General features: G+C 33.2%; 1 non-coding gene across 1 annotated transcript; it reads left to right on the top strand.

The window, feature by feature from the left end:
* The first annotated feature begins 13,088 nt into the window (after positions 1-13,088).
* Positions 13,089-13,197, top strand: LOC115969708. The gene has a single exon (XR_004087057.1). It is a non-coding gene; the product is annotated as a small nucleolar RNA R71 (small nucleolar RNA).
* Positions 13,198-18,480: the final 5,283 nt, after the last annotated feature.

The following is an 18,480-nucleotide window of genomic DNA, read 5'->3' as shown; positions in this document are numbered from 1 at the left end:
GGTGAGAGTTGGTGGATGATGGGGTTTATATACTTGAATATATTTGTCTTGTACCTACGATCTATGCATGTGATGTCCTCGTGTATTTTGGGCGTATTAAGACATAGGGGCCCAACATTGAATTATGGGGGATGTTGATGTTTATTATAACAGACTTTTCCGACCCCCTCCCCCACCCCCCATCCTCCTCACACATATTGGAATCCGAATTTCAAAGCCTCGATCCTACCATCGGATTTGGATATTGCACCAAGCAATTATTCGCATGGATGTAAAAATTGATTGATTTTCTTTTTAACTTCTACATCCCATAAACATGTTGTAATTGAATGGTACAGTTAGAATAGAGGGATCCATGACTACTCTCCCAACACTCTCCTTTTGTTGTTGAAGTTACAACTGCTATCCACCTTGCAGCTACAGCCTCAACCACATGGTTCATGGTTTACCATAATCTAGGTGTAATTCCAAGCCTTCACACCACATCTATTATGATCATAGTTTTAAAAATTGAACCGAACAAAAAATCGAAATATAGGATGATTTTTGGTTTTCTGGTCCAACCGAAGTCGAAATGATGGTCGGACTGACGATGTTATAAATAAATAATTAATAATTTTAAAATTGTAAGTATATATAATTTATAATGTTGAGTTATATATGTGTGTGTTTTTTTTGCATCTAATAATTTTTTTTTTTTTTGATAAACTCGTTTTTACATCTATAATAAAGTGCAATTCTTATATTACTATGTGATTCATGTTTAAATTTACTAAAGAAGCATGTTCCATCCAAACATAATTGACATAAATGTTACAAAGGCAAACCTATATATAAAATTACTATTGTGGGGTTAAGGGCCCAAATCACATATTGGGCCTTGGGTCCTGTCCAAGGAGGTAAGTAATTCAAAGACGAACAAGTAGTACAAAATGTTTTGAGTTAAAGACTTTATGAACAAATCATGAATGGGAAAGTGGTCCGAGGAGGAGTGTCTCCTCGAACAAGCTAAGAATAGGTCAAGCATAGATCCTAATGATCACGGCGACCTTCTAGGAAGCATTCAGTGACAAGGACGTACTCCAGAAACGTACAAGAAAGAAGGAAACCCCAAAAATATCTACGGGAAAGCTACTACCACCGCATTAAATGCACTACAGCTACTTTTCTATCCACATTTATGTGGAGAAAACCCCTAAACAGTGCTGTCTTAACAACCACAACTCATAAAAGGCTAGAAGAGGTGTCTGATGGGACAAGTACTCAAGTAGTAATCCAAATGATTGACAAGTGTAGGGTGAAGAGAGTCTAAGAGGGACTATATAATAAGAGAGACCCTCCATGAGAAAAGGGGAGAAAGAGAGAAAAAGGAACATTGTGGGAATGACAATTGCACTTGTATTCTGTTTAGTTGATTTATAAGAACACCTGTCTCCTCGGATAGGGAATTCATTCGGTTCTATGTTTTTTGTTCTTGCTTAGTCATCTTCTACACCCATACTAGCCGTTGTCAATATCATTAAGGCCCAGTTCTTTAACCCACTCTCTATAAATTTATTGTACTGGGCTCATTGGCCTAAGACCCCATACCTTTTGGGCTTGGGCTGCAAATCGTGTCCCTACAACTATATATTCAGTCATTTATTGGTGACGTGGTTTCACCTCTTTCACATTTTGGTTAACTCATTGTCATGCATGTGTGGCATGTGGCTTTTTTTTAGGTCTCGTTTGGATTGAAAGGGAAAGGAGGGAGAGTGGAGGAGAATCAAGTAGAATTGGCTGAAAATAGACTAATTTTGGGTCAAATCTACTCTACTCTCCATCTCTCCCTCTCAATCCAAACGGACCATTAGACTATGGGGTTGTCAACTGTCAAGCACTTTACTCCTATTTGCTTCCAGAGAATCAAAACAATAAAGTTACACACTTAAAAAAAAAAAAAAAAAAGTAACAAACACTTTTGGTTTCTTACGAATGGAAACCACCTCTCCTATAAGTGATTTCTTCCAAAATGTATAGTTGAGCTTCTTCCTAGCGATATCATTAACAATTCTGCACAATAATGGTTTGAGCTACTTTTTTGGTTCAGCAAAAAAAAAAAAAAAGATAAGAGATTGAGAGTTGAGGCGAAGTGGGATTGAGAGAGGAAGAGCAACAAAGAAGAGAGAGAGCCACACAAAATTTTCATGATTGATGTAGATGTCAATATCCACAAAAAAATATCATATGCGAAATTAACTTTTATGTGTGGTCTGAGTTAACATTACCCAAGCTATCATCCATCAAGTCCTACTAACAGGGGCAAAGCCACATTGTGTGCGTGTGTGTGTGTGTTGGGGGGGGGGGGGGGGGGGGGGGGTTGGCATGTTTCAACAAATTTAGCCAAATTTGCTCTAAAAAAAAATCCCAATTTTTCACCTATAAACAAAAGTGGTATACTTGTAAATAAAAAAGTTTGTGATGACATTTATAAGATAAACAACTCTCAAGGAAGTTATTTTTTTACCAAAGCCTTCCCTCCCACGTGCCACTTTATTACATTTTATATGTTTATAATGGGCCAAAATGGCCTTTTACCCATTTCTCACAAACTTTCCAGCAAAATACCCCATGTTTGAAACTAATTAGGGAAGTGCCCCTATTTTGAAACTCGATTTTTGGAACATCGAGTTATAGCGAACGTGGACTTAGGGAAAAAAAAAAATTCTGGAACTTGAGTTCCATGTGAAGTACTCGAGTTCTAGAAATTTTTTTTAATTTTTTTTATTTTCAGTTCGCTATAACTCGATTGTCTAAAAATCGAGTTTTAAATTGAAACTCAATTTTCTAAAAATTGAATTTCAAAACAAGGGCATTTCCCTAAATAGTTTCAGATATGGGACTTTTTGCTGAAAAGTTTTGGCAAAATGGGCAAATGCCCATTTTCTCCGTTTATAACATAAGTTTACAATATTGCAAGTACAATGCAAACCAATAAAAGTCTTTTTTTTTTATTCTTTTTCCTTTCCGATTCTAAATTCTCATACAATTCCTTCTCTTCCACAGTGCATTCTATGTTACAAAATTATTCTTCTTCTTTATCTTCTTTTGTGCTATTTAAGTATAATTTAGATTTATTTTATTATTTTCTTTTTTAGTTCAATTTCTACTAAGTGCTATGAAACTGATTTTTAATTTATTTACTATAGTTGTCTAATCTGGTTGAATTTAAATTATTTTTATTTTATGGTTTCTCATAGTGATTTTGTTATATTTAATTTCTATGAATATCATTTCTTATAATTGTAAATATAGTCTAGTTTTGTTATATACTGATATTTAATTTCTATGAACGTTATGGACTTATGGTTTTTCATAAAAATAAGTAAAACACAAGACAAAAAATGACCTTTAGATTGTCAATCGGGTGTTTAGCTTGTTAATATTTTTGAGTGTTAGTAAAAATAACAATAATAAAAATTTTTGATGTAATAATGTTGCAATATTATATATGAGTTATGACTTATACTTTGGATTTAAGATTTTTTTTTAACTAGTGCCTCATGTAGACATGTATGTATGTATATAGTATGTCGTGGTTTTTGTTTTCCTTGAATCACAAATCAATAAGATTGTTTTATCTCCCCCCCCCCCCCCCCCACAAAACAAAAATTCTTGGCTCCACCTAGCTACTAAACAACTATTTAGAAACTCTTACCCAAAATAAAATAAAAGGCCAAAATACATAATAAGAAAATCTTCCATTAAGTTGCCTCCCAAAAAAAAACCTCTTCCATTTAAAATTATAATAATAAATAAATAAACAAATAAAACAAACACATCATTGATTTGTTATCAATAATAATGATAAACTGTTAACCTGCAGATTAAACTTTTTTCTCTTAGACTCTCAAGCACTTTGTGTATGGGAAAGTATCAATTAAACTACAAGCTTAATTGTATGGTTGAAATTTTACATATGAAATGTGCTAAACCAAAAAAATAAAAATAAATCAAGGATAGCAAAGACATTAATTACACGTTAATGGTTGTCTATGATTCGAATAGATCTCTTCATAATTCACTTGTACGTTTTACTTTATGGTTCATACATTTTCATCACGTGCATATCATGCAAAATGGGATTTCTAACATTATAAATTTATAATTTAAAGAACTCATTATAATTTACAAGTCAATGTCGGTTTAGGAGCTAGTGACATTTATTTGAATTTGATCACTTCTATGTTAGAAATTTAGTGAAAGAAAAGTTAACCGATGCCCCTAATTACACGTCAATGGCTGTCTATGATTTGAATAGATCTCCTTCGTAATTCACTTTTATGTCTTACTTTACTTTATGGTACATAAATTTTCATCACGTGCATATCATGCAAAATGTGATTTCTAACGTTATTATTTAAAGAAGACATTATAATTTACAAGTCAATGTCAGTTAAGGCTTTAGGAGTAACATTTCATTTGAATTACACAGTTCCTACAATCCTACGTAGAAATATTTTTAAAATATTTTTATGGAAAAAGAAAAATATAATTGATTTTTTTTTCAGCTTTTTTTTTTTTTTTTTTTTTTTTCATGAAAATGGTATTAAAATTTTTCTAAAATTGTCTATTAACAAATGCTCCAAGGACACCCGTTTATGAGACCTATTCAGTTATTATCTTATTGTAGAGATTTTTTTTTTTTAGAGTTTCAATTTATAGCATCCGTTTCTAATGATTACTCTCTTTATTATCAGACCAAGACACTAATCAATTTTGGTATAAGAGATTGAACTTTTTTTTTTTTTTAGATAAGGGAATTAAACCTCAAATTTCTTATTTAACCACAAGAGATTTTATCAATTGAGTTAACCAAAAGCCACGTCTTATTGTAGAGATTAGTGTGTGATTTTAGGATGCACCTAAATTGCTTTATAAAATTTACAGCTTCTAAAAAAAATAAAATAAAATAAAAAAATTTGCTTAATGCAAGCTTACTGTTTCTACTATTTGTAGGCCCACGCGGATCTGGCAAAGAAATTTTCTTTCTGTGGCGTAAGTGAGCTTAATTGTTCAATCAGCCTAGCACATTGGGGTCCCACCATAACCTTTTGTTAAAAAATAAGGTAAAGTTGATTGTTTGTGGGTCCTATGCTATAGTTTTTGCCCAAATATTAGTTTTTGCTATAGTATTTTTAGCTTCTAGTTTTTATCTCCTGTACATTCAACAAAAAAAACTAGATAAATTATCTCAAACGGAGTTATATATAGTAGTAACTTAACAGGCTCCTAGCTGATGCCAGTTGCTATTGGCCTTTTGTCTCAGAAAATGCACCTTTGTAGGCCGATGAGACAATGAAGATAGCAAGGATGAAAGGGATAGTAGCATGAACCTCGGGATTTCATTGCAATTGTTTGAGAGTATGAAAGAAATTTCATTACTAATGACCTTTTGTTTCAAAAAATGCACCTTTGTAAGCCGATGAAACAATGAAGATACTGAGGATGAAAGAAATAGTAGCCTGAACCTCGGGATTTCATTGCAACTGTTTGAGAGTATGAAAGGGATTTCATTGTTGATTGCCTTTTGTTTTAGGAAATGCACCTTTTAAGCCGATGAAACAATTAATATAATGAGGATGAAGGAGATAGTAGCCTAAACCTTGGGATTTCATTGCAATTGTTTGAGAGTATGCACAACACTTTAACATAACCTCATGACCAAAAGTAATTAATAGGTGCTCTCCGAATATGGTAACGTGGGTCCTCCTCCCTCTCGCATTTATAGTGGCTACCATAAGTTTGAAAGAAAAGAGCATCATGTCATTGTGTTTTGGAAAGAATAAAAATTCTTTATCTCACTTTTTTTATTATTAATTTTATACTTCATCAATCACAACTTAATATATACTCATTTGACTTTTTTTATAAAATAACCAAAGTTTTTAAAAAATAAAAATCAAATACATAATATACTGTGATTGATAGAGTATAAAGTGAAATACAAAAAGTACTTTATAATTTTCCCATAAGTAGTTAGAAGATTATCATAATGTAATTTGCATTAATCGTTATGCTCTTTCCCATATTGTACCATAATATTTCTTTTTTTGGTAGAAAGTACCATAATATTTCAAGAACTCACATATCATTGTATTCGTATTGTATTGCATTTGTCACATATCATTAGCCCTCTATTTATATCTGTGGATCATGTTCCAACTTGTCCGATGCACCACAAATTGACATGACAAAGATTAGAAGCACAGGTTCCACAGCTAGATTAATCAAGTTTCTGTTTCTAATATGTCAGAGACAAGCACTGACATTAAGCCAGAAATAGATTATTACAAGGAAATACTGTCACATCGAGGAGGAGAAGTGTAACGCCCTGGTTTTCGAACTCTTAATGCTGTGTCCGGATCCATACTAACAAGAATTTCAAATTACTGTTCCTCTTTTATTTTTTGTGCTTGAGAGACATCCACTTGGCCAATTCGGTCCAGTTCGGTCTATTTTGGTCAATTCGGTCCTGTTCGGTTCATTTAGTCCAATCCGGTCCATTTTGGTAATCTATTCGGTCCAATTTGGTCCATACGGTCCACCAAGGTCTATTCGGTCCAATTTGACCAATTCGGTCCACTTAGGTCTATTCGGTCCAATATGGTTCACTTAGGTCTATTCAGTCCATACGGTCCACTTAGGTGTATTCAGTCCATTCGGTCCACATAGGTCTATTCGGTCCAATTGGGTCCATACGGTCCACCTAAGTCTATTCGGTCCATTTCGGTTCATTCAGTCGACCTAGGTCTATTCGGTCCAATTTGGTACAGTTAGGTCTATTCAGTCCAGTTCGGTCCTTTCGGTCTACTTTGGTCAATTCGAACCTGTTCAGTCCATTCAGTCCAATCCGGTCCATGTTGTCAATCTACTCGGTCCAATTTGGTCCATACGGTCCACCTAGGTCAATTCAGTCCAATTTGACCAATTCAGTCCACTTAGGTCTATTCGGTCCAATACGGTCCACTTAAGTCTATTTGGTCCATACAATCCACTTAGGTCTATTCGGTCCATATGGTCCACTTAGGTCTATTTGGTCCATTCGGTTCACCTAGGTCTATTCGGTCCAATTTGGCCAATTCGGTCTAGTTAGGTCCATACAGTCCACTTATGTCTATTCGGTCCATTTCAGTTCATTCGGTCGACTTAGGTCTATTCGATCCAATTTGGCCAATTCGGTCCAATTAGGTCCATATGGCCCACTTGGCCAATTCAATCCAGTTAGGTCTACTCGGTCAAGTTCCCATTCAGTCAAATTTCGGTCCATTCGGTCTACTTCGATCAAATCAGTCCTGTTCGGTCCATTCAGTCCAATCCATTCCATACGGTCCATTCAGTCCACATCGATCTATTCGATCCAGTTACATGTTGTGAAATTTTAAAATACTCGCAAGTGTACGAACCGTACCGAAGTATAGTTTGACAAGAACGAGGTCGAACCCACAGGGACTTGTATGAATGTAGGAAAATTAATTAAACCTTAACCAAATTAATCCTAATCTAGTTTAAATAAAAATTGGTTGGTTGCAATAAAATAAACTAAGCAAATTATAAAATTAAGCAAATAGTTAAACTAAGCAAAAGATATAAAACAATAAAAAGATGTAAACAATTAAGAGAAAGGAATTAAGGTTTTGGAATCCGCCTTGTAAGTCATATCGGCATATATTTATGATCATTAATTTTTCCCAACTCACTACATGATAATCTAGAAGTCAATCTTGTTATCATGGAAAATATCATCATTTAAACCCTTATTTTAAAAATCTAAAGTATGTTCTTCTTTTCTTCTTAAGTATAAAACCAAATCATCAATTGTATCTGTAGCTAAACAAATCACAAGATATATCCAATTCTAAAAATCAAATCATAAATTGTATCCATTGACAAACAAATCACAAGTGATATCCAATTTTATAATCAAGAATTAATAAACCAAGCATTCAATTAATTAAGACAAATCCTAAATCATGAGAAAAACATGATTGAACTCATATCTAGAATCTCATCTTAGTCAATTGATATGAAGCAAGAACAATTTAAATCATTAAAGAACAACTATTGTGAGAAAAATCAAATCACATAAATATTATTGATAATCCTTAACAAGGTTTCATCCTCAACCCTAATTATAAATTTAGCTACTCATAGTAATTGAAAGAGAACATAAAAATAAAATACGAACCATTAAACTAAACAAATAAAATAGAGAAAGAAATAGTCACAGTGCTAGAGAAAAGCCATAGACAAAAAGAACACGTTCTGCTCCTACGCACCAGTCCTAGCCGCAGCCTTTATATGTTCAGTCCTCAGCCCTAGCACTAGCTTCAGCCTCTCTGAATTTTGCCCTAAAGAGCCTTTAAATAGGTTAAAGAATCCTATTACAAGTTGAATTCCCGTTTGGAGAAAATCCCAGATTTTTAGGCTTCACTTAACCGACTATTTTGGCCCATTTAACGTCAGAATTTGGACTTTTGGTAAACTACAAAGTTGTAGCCCTTTAAGTTATCGTTCCAGCCCAACTTGAATCATCTCGATTGGACATCTGAGCCGAAAGTTATGTTAGAAATACTAACTGATGTGCAGTCTGGAATCCTAATCCGAATTGGACTTGGATCTGGCGCAAATTTCCTTTGATTCCTTGCTCCAATTGGACTTAAATTTAATTGGGTTGGTCTTTTCTTGAATTCATGCCTGGCTGGATGTAAGTTGGCTTGATTCAATTGGCCTAGCCCCACTTTGCATGTAAAGCCCTTGTTACCTACAACACAAAGATATTATATAATCGGTCACAAAATAACATAAAAGTAAGGCTAAATATGTAAATATGTGAGTACTTTATTGTATATATTTCATGCATATCAAATACCCCCAAACCTACATTTTGCTAGTCCTCGAGCAAAACAAAACAAAGAAATTAAAAACACAGAAAAAGAAAATCCTAACTAATCCACTTTCGCTGGAATTTTCGATTGCATTTAGCGTATGCAACAAGCCTTTAAACCCCTAGCTTACACTAGTGGACGAGTTGTAGTCTCGTGAGGGTTTGCAGGGAATTTACCCACAAAATTCTGAGAATGAATACCAAAAAAAATAAATAAATAAACAAAACAAAGAAAATCAAAATTTTTTTTTTTTTTTTCAATTGCCTTTTGTAAAGCGGATTAGTTCAAGTTCAAAAACACTGCATATGCTAAGAAATTTCTCATGCCATCAAAACTCAATGTGAGTGAAAAGTGGTAGCCAACCCAAACATACTCTTAGTTTTAGAATAAACTTGACTCGAATCTCTATTTGAAAGTATGCTTCAACTCAAATCTTTCTAGTGTTATCACTCAACAAATGAAATCACTCTGAAATGGGGTGTAACACTCTCAACAATATATGTGAGCGGAATAATGTAAGCAAAATCAAATACCTCACATATAAAACACATGAAAAACGCTTAATCAAGAAAGAACAAGTAGTCTCATGAAAGGATGCCAAAAAGAATTTATACCACACCTTTTTCTTCTCAATCATATCAATATCTGAACTACACAATCTTCAAGATCAAATAAGGACTTTATTGGGACGTAATGTAAGGTAAAAGTAAAGGGAATGAAATAAAAATGGGTGAAGGTAAATATAAGAAGTGTTACAATATTTGTCGGAATGTCAACTCTCTTTGGAATTTTCATTCAGCATTTTTTCTTTTCAACTCTTCTTCTTCAAAATAGTACTCCTTCCTCACATTTCAGTTCTCAAAATTTGATGAGAACCTTTTTAATTTTCTTCTTTTTGACACTTTTCCCTTCTTCTGTTTTTCTTCTCTTTTCAATTCTTTTTCTTTTTTTTTCTTTGAATTTTTCTTTCTTTCTTTGAAGTCTCTTCCAAACCACCACATTGAAACAAATTGATCAAATTCAATCTTGAAACACTATGGATAAGGGCTTTAAGAAAGAAAGGCTAATTAAAGGGCTCAACGGGGTGACTAGCGATAATGTATCAAAAAAAAAGAAAAATACATATAAGGCTCAAAGTAGACAAAAATGGCCTAATCTCATCTCTCGAAGACTAGTATAGTTCATTCAATATCAATGACTTCAAAAGATTCAAGTGTGGCATAAAATCATTTTTTTTTTCTTGGCCAAAAGAAAAAAACAATGAGACTACAACAAGGGAAATATGTTACTCACTTCCAAATGAATTTTAAGATTAGAAAAAAAAAAATAACCCTCCAAAAATAATGATTGGCTCAAAACTCACAGGGGTTATAGTCTCCACATTGTTATCATCAAGATTTTCTAATCATTTTTATCCTTCAACAACAAGTTGTGTTTGAGTGGCTATGTGCATGTGCAATGAATTGAGCATGAAAGCAATGAAATTCTTTAAGCAACAGTAGTATAATGAACTCAAAACATAAACCTCAAGCTAGGCAAAAGTTTTTTGTTTTTTTTTTTTTTTGTTTTTTTTAACACAACTAAACAAAACAAAAAGATAGAAATCTATATGCACCCCCCCCAAACCTAAACCAAACATTGTCCTCAATGTTAAAAATGATACTCTCAAATATATGTCTTGAATGAAAAGAGAGCAAAATATGAATATGCAACATGAGAAACTCAAGTTGGAAAAGTAAGGTAAGGAGAAGGAGGAAACGTACCTTAATCAAGCTGATTGTTATAAATTTTAATTTCTGTCACATATCAGCTAGAACAAAAGAAAATAAAACTAAACAAGAAAATAAACACAAAGTCTAATCTAGAAGCAGAAAATAATTTTTTTTTCTTTTTTTTTTTGCAAAAAGATTTAACACAACTGGAGATCAATCTTGATAAACAGGACAAACCCCAACAACATCATGGAGATAAATAATTCATATTATGAATGGACTAGTCCAATGATATTGTAACTTACCTGGGTCAAAAACATGTTGAGAAGCTTTTGCAGTGTCTTCCAATTGAATTCTTTGCATAACCACAGAAGCACTAATACCTTTAATATCAGCAATTCTCCAACCTATAGCTTCCTTGTGCTCTTGAAGTATACTTATCAATTGGTGTTCCCAAAAGTCATCCAACTTTAGTGGTTCTACAATAGATGGGAATGGGGATGAAGAAAGTGGGAAACAGACCACTTTTGGCTGCCAGCTATCAATACTTAAGAGAGGAACAGAATCCAACAATGCATTGACCTCCTCAATTGATTTTTCAGTATCCAAATTGCAATCAAAATGGGTTAAGCAAGCGTTTGGGGGATCCTCACAACTTGATTGTAGGAAAGTATCATGGACTAGGCTCCCAATCATGTTAACCTCACATATATCCTCATTGTCTAGTACTTGCTTACTTATGTCAAAAATATTAAGCTCAACAGTCATATTCCCAAAAGAAATCTTCATCACACCACTTCGACAATTGATCAAAGCATTGGATGTGGCCAAGAAAGGGCGACCCAAAATGACATGGATTTGTGTACTGGCATTTAGAGTAGGCTCAGTGTCTAACACAACAAAATCAACAGGAAAATAGAACGCATCCACCTTAATCAACACATCCTCAATAATACCTCTAGGGATTTTCACAGACCTATTAGCTAATTGAAGTGTCATGGTTGTGGGCTTCAACTCCCCCAAACCTAGCTGTAAGTATACTGAATATGGCATTAGGTTCACACTTGCCCCCAAATCTAGCAAAGCTCGCTCAATGAGATGATCCCCAATCCTGCATGAAATTGTAGGAGATCCAGGGTCTTTACATTTCACTGGATATTTATTCTGAATGATTGAACTAACTTGCTCTGTCAAAAATGCCTTTTTAGGGACATTTGTCTTTCTCTTCATTGTCACAAGATCTTTTAGAAACTTAGCATAAGCAGGAACTTGCTGAATTGCATCAAGAAATGGAATATTAATTTGCACTTTCTTAAAAACCTCTAAAATATCTCCAAATTATGCACTTTTCTGAGGACTGATTAAACTTTGAGGGAATGGAGCTTTAGGAACAAACCTCCTATCAAGGGGAGAACTAAGATCCTGAATTGGAATTGAGGTTGAGTTGCCCTTCTTTTCTCTATGATCATCCTGTGAACTATGAGTTCCCTTTTCCTTTAACACAATATTTTCATCATCCTCCACTTCTGGCATTTTTACTTGATTATCAACTTGCTTACCAGACCTAAGGGTAGTAATAGACTGAACAGATTCATGTGCATGAGTAGAACTGGAAGAACCATTAATTGCATACTGCCCTTTTGGGTTAGGTATAGGTTGACTAGGAAACTTTCCTTTTTCCCTCTCTCCAACTTGGGTTGCTAACTGGCCAACTTGATTTTCCAACTTCGAAATAGCTTGAGTATTCAAATGGATGGAACTTTTTATCTCATGAATGGCTTGGCTAGTTGATTGCATGAAAGTTTTGAGAGACTCCTCCAAAGATGATTGTGGTCTTGGTGGTGCCATAAATTGAGGAGTTGATTAAGGAATGGGAGGAAATGCTTGAGTAGGTGGACTTTGTTGATGCCCTTGTTGTCCACCTATATTTGTGGGGGAATGGTTCTGCCTCCAAGAGAGATTAGGATGATTTTGCCAATCTGGATTGTATGTCTCCGAAAATGGACTAGCAAGTGGTTTTCCATAATTATTTAGTGCATTTGCTTGCTCAGTATAAAAATAAGGGTAACCAGCTATGGAGGGACACATTTGTGTTGTATGCATAGAACTTGCACAAATAGAGCATGTTTCACTTTGAACTTTATTGACAGAATTCATCCCTCTACTTAAAGCTAAAGCTTCAACCTTACGAGTGAGATTTTCTAACCTAGCTTTTATGTCTAAATCTTCACTGACTTCATACAATCCTCCTTTCTTAATTGTAGAGGTAGATCTCTCTCTATGATTGGAAAAATCCCATTGTTGTGAGCTTTCTGATAGATTCTCAAGAAATTTGTATGCCTCATCATCCCTAAGACTCAAAAATCCACCACCATTCATGGACTCAATCATGTTACGATTTGTTTGAGTCAAACTATTATAAAACTATTGAACTAGTCTCCATGTTTCAAAACCATGATGAGGACACTTTAAGATCAAGTCCTTAAATCTCTCCCAACTCTCATAAAATTTCTCTTGTTCATCCTGATAAAAATCTGCAATTTCTCTCCTCAAAGCATTGGTCTTGGCCATTGGGAAAAATTTAGAAAGGAATTTTGTGACCAACAGTTCCCATGAAGTGATAGATCCAAGTGACAAAGAATTAAGCCATGCTTTTGCCTTATCCTTCAAGGAAAAAGGGAATAAACGCAAGCGAACAGAGTCATCAAGAAATTCTGAAACTTACAAGTAGCACAAATCTCAATAAAATCCTTCACATGCATATAAGGATCCTCTTTATCCAATCCATGAAAAGTAGGAATAAGGTGGATTATTTGTGGCTTCAACTCAAAATGTGCAGCAGTGGTTGCAAGCAATACTATGCAAGATGGAGGGTTGGTGGTTATGGGTGAGAACAACTCCCTAAGAGTTTTTGAATCATCTCCAGTTTCTCCCATTGTGGATGAATAATCAAAACTAACAAGACGATTTTCTTTATCACGTATCCAAGTTCTTATACACCAAGCACAAAGAAAAAAAAAATTTGTTTTTTTGTTTTTTTGTTTTTACATATTAAAAAAAAAAAATTAACTACAACTAGTAGAAGGAAAAATTCAATTAAGACCTAATTTATTTTCCTAAACAAGTCCCCGGCAACGGCGCCAAAAACTTGTTGTGAAATTTTAAAATACTAGCAAGTGTACGAACTGTACCGAAGTATAGTTGGACAAGAACGAGGTCGAACCCACAGGAACTTGTATGAACGTAGGAAAATTAATTAAACCTTAACCAAATTAATCCTAATCTAGTTTAAATAAAAATTGGTTGGTTGCAATAAAATAAACTAAGCAAATAATAAAATTAAACAAATAGTTAAACTAAGCAAAAGATATAAAGCAATAAAAAGATGTAAACAATTAAGAAAAAGGAATTAAGGTTTTGGAATCCGCCTTGTAAATCATATCAGCATATATTTATGATCATTAATTTTTCCCAACTCACTACATGATAATCTAGAAATCAATCTTGCTATTATGGAAAATATCATCATTAACTTATGTTTAAGAATCTAAAGCATGTTCTTCTTCACTTCTTAAGTATAAAACCAAATTATCAATTGTATCTGTAGCCAAAGAAATCACAAGATATATCCAATTCTAAAAATCAAATCATAAATTGTATCCATTGACAGACAAATCACAAGCGATATCCAATTTTATAATCAAGAATTAATAAACCAAGCATCCAATTAATTAAGACAAATCCTAAATCATGAGAAAAACATGATTGAACTTATATCTAGAATTCCATCTTAGTCAATTGATATGAAGCAAGAACAATTTAAATCATTAAAAAACAACTATTGTGGAAAAAATCAAATCACATAAATATTATTGATAATCGTTAACAAGGTTTCATTCTCAACCCTAATTATAAATTTAGCTACTCATAGTAATTGAAAGAAAACACAAAAATAAAATACTAAACATTAAATTAGACAAATAAAATAGAGAAAGAAATAGTCACAGTGCTGGAGAAAAGCCATAGACAAAAAGAACACGTTCTGCTCCTACGCACCAATCCTAGCCGCAGCCTCTATATGTTCAGTCCCCTCAGCCCTAGCACTAGCCTCTCTGAATTTTGCCCTAAAGAGCCTTTAAATAGGTTAAGGAATCCTATTACAAGTCGAATTCCCGTTTGGAAAAAATCCCATATTTTTAGGCTTCACTTAACCGACTATTTTGGCCCATTTAACGTCAGAATTTGGACTTTTGGTAAACTAAAAAGTTGTAGCCCTTTAAGTTACCGTTCCAGCCCAACTTGAATCATTTCGATTGGACATTTGAGCCAAAAGTTATGCCAAAAATACTAACTAATGTGCAGTCTGGAATCCTAATCCGAATTGGTGCAAATTTCCTTTGATTCGGTGCAAATTTCCTTTGATTCCTTGCTCCAATTGGACTTAAATTTAATTGGGTTGGTCTTTTCTTGAATTCATGCCTGGATGAATGTAAGTTGGCTTGATTCAATTGGCCTAACCCCACTTTGCATGTAAAGCCCTTGTTACCTACAACACAAACATGTTATACAATCAGTCACAAAATAACATAAAAGTAAGGCTAAATATGTAGATATGTGAGTACTTTATTGTATATATTTCATGCACATCAAAGATGAACTAAAAAAAAAAATTGATTTTTCTATTTTGGTAGGATCAGTAGAATCCCATACAATCCTACACGATCCTACAATTTTTATGATCCTTGCACAATTCTAAATATTTTGGTGAGGTGAGATTGTAAAATCGTGCGATCCTACGATCCAGATCATGATTTTGACAACCATGCTTGAGGGTGATTCTATGCTGATTCAACTATTAATCAAAATTAAAAGGTGTGTACAGTGTACTGCTTTGCAAGGAAAAACAGTAACTTCTCTGGCCTTAGCAAATGTTATTGATAGCCAAAGGCCTTGTAGTTGAATTGGCATCTCCCCATACACAAAGTGTTTGGAGGTCTAAGAGAGAAATGATTCGATCTGCGGGATTAGCAGCATGTTGTAATTATTTCTCAAAAAGCAAATGTTATTGATGAGATTTTTTTCACCTCCAAGGCTTTCACTCGCATCAAGAGGGATGATAAGCGTATGTTTTTTTTTTTTTTTAGTTTTATTAATGAAGATAACTCGCCAGTTTCTTTTATTAAAAATAAAGGTTAAAAAGGTTCAAATTAAAAATTAAAAAAAATTCCCCCTAGGATTTCTCTAAAACTAATATCTTATGACCTTCCAAATAGATCTAGTTTTTTTAGGAATTTAAGCAGTCAAAATTTTAAATTATGATAATCTTTGACTCTCAAAAATAAAATATCCCTCCAATTGAACAAGCCCTTAGGGAATGCTAAAAACATCTTACACCTTAAAAAACTGATACCTACTTAACCATTTTTCTTTTTGGAATATATATATATATATATATATATATATAGAGAGAGAGAGAGAGAGATTCAATCTATGGTATCCGCTCTTAATGATAACTTTTTATTATCAGACTAACACACCAATCAATTTTTGAAATGTCAATAATGAAGCCCATCTCTTAGGGCAATGGTCTATCAATCTAATAGGATTGGACTTATACTTATATGTAGCTTATTATTGAAGATGGAGATGGTTAGGACTTAGGAATCTTATCTAGTCACTATTAATTCTTTTGTTTTCTAATACTAATATATATTTTTCAAGGAAAAAAAAAACAGTAACAAAGCCAGCTTGAAAACCTTTATTCACCGCCTCTTGGGCATTTCAAGAGGACACATAATACTATGGACAAAACTTTTGGTTTTTTTTTTTTTTTTTTTTTTTTAAAGAAATATTATGGACAAAACTTGATGGATTATAATTTTTAGGCAAAAACATCATTTTGGTCCCTATATTTTGGGGTTATAGTTAATTTAGTTCATATATTTTGATAGTATTCAATTTAGTCCATGTTATTTTCAATTTACAATTAAAATAGTCTCTACCATTAATTCATTAACGGAAAATATTTATGTAGCTAACGGTGTGTACGGTTGGCATGCCTAATGCTTAAGTGTCAAAATTTTAATGCGCACATCAATGTTTACCCAAAAAAATCAGCCACATCAACATTTAAAAATAGTTTTTTTTTTTTTTTTTTATATACCAATTTTATTAACATTTCTTGTTAACCAAACATATTTTCATGTCTTTTTTCAATTTTCTTTTTTACTTGCAATTTTTTTGGTAACCAAACATTTTCACCACTTAACCCAGACCAACCAAGCCACCACATTCCAAATCACCACCACCACTAATCCAGATCCACCACCACCAAACCCAAATTACCACTATCCCAATAGTCTAGCCCCCCCTCCACCAAACCCGAATTACCACCACCTCCAAAATCTAGCACCATCACCAGAACCTAAAATCAAAATTTTATTATTTAGCTTATTTTTACTACTATTTATAGGTTTTATTGCACTTTTTGGCACTATTATGTGCCTCACTATATTATTTCAACTAACTTTTACTTTTATCTACAATACTTTCAGCAATAAGTTTTCAGTTTCGGTAAAATAAGTGGAATCCAAACAGACTCTAAGGGTGATCACATGAAATTATGAACAATTAGATAAGATGGTTTCGAATAAAGAGTCAATTTTAATAGATTATGCGTTCTAATTTCGGGTCTGTTTAAGATCCACTTATTTTGCTAAAATTACCATAGATAAAGGTAAAAATTAACTGAATAGTACAGTGAGACTCATAATAGTACCTAAAAGTGCAGTGGAGTCAATGAATAATAACAAAAATAAGTTAAGTAGTAAAATAAACTGGCTTTTTAATTTGGAACTAAATGCACGCTTCATCATGAAACTAAAAATGATCAGGCGGATTATCCATCAGATAATATGGAATATACTAAAAATACTATAAATTTTACTAGAAAAAAACTTACAAATTGATATGTCAATGAATTGATTGGTGGACTTTAATTATTTCATAAATAAATATTTGAATAATCTATTTGTGATTGGTAATACATTAGTTTGTAATCTTAGTGTGGGAAAGTTTATACAACCCTAGCTTTTAGATAATTTAGAACATATAGCTTAAGATGATGAATTTAATTTAAATGATTGATTAACTGTCAAAAAAATTTAAATGATTGATTAATTATCCTTAATTTGGGAAAATTAATTAATTGTTCAAGAATCTATAAATCATGCATCTTCACGTTATTTGACTATAAAATGGCTAATTTCTAGGTTAAAAATCATATTTCAATTCAAAAGCCTTATTAAAAAAAGCATTAAAATTGCAGAAAAATTAATCATGTATAATTTTAAAGTTCACATTGCTAGCCAATTTTGGCATAATCTTCTACTCAAGGCAAGCTTCTCGAGTAGATACTTCAATCCATCCTAGCAATTATCGATATCTGGATGGGTAGGATGATGTGCCTTATCTTCTGTATGGCCCATACAAGGGTAAAACATGACTTTTCTATGAGAGTATACCTAGTTTTGTAATTGTGGAACCTCATTCTCAAATAGTACACGACTCTCTCATTCTTGTCGTCGCCTTCTTGTGTTATCTTTCAAATGACGTTAATTTCAACTTAACCCATTTTTGAGTAGAAAGTAATTGCCAAAACACTAACACATGTTCAAACATGCAAAATTCATCTATTTAATTCAATTTTAAAATTATTATTATTCAATCAAAAAATTTTTAGATAAAAATCCAAATTTATCAACTTGGGGAGTCCTATACTCTTTCAAAGCTTATCAAAGGCCCTCCCCTCCATCTGTAAATGGAGAGGGGATTCACAATTC

This window comes from Quercus lobata, chromosome 11 (genome assembly GCF_001633185.2).
Source record: "Quercus lobata isolate SW786 chromosome 11, ValleyOak3.0 Primary Assembly, whole genome shotgun sequence".
In the NCBI taxonomy this organism is placed as follows: domain Eukaryota; kingdom Viridiplantae; phylum Streptophyta; class Magnoliopsida; order Fagales; family Fagaceae; genus Quercus; species Quercus lobata.
Note: the sequence above shows the minus strand (reverse complement) of the source record. Positions and strands in the feature narration are given on the sequence as shown.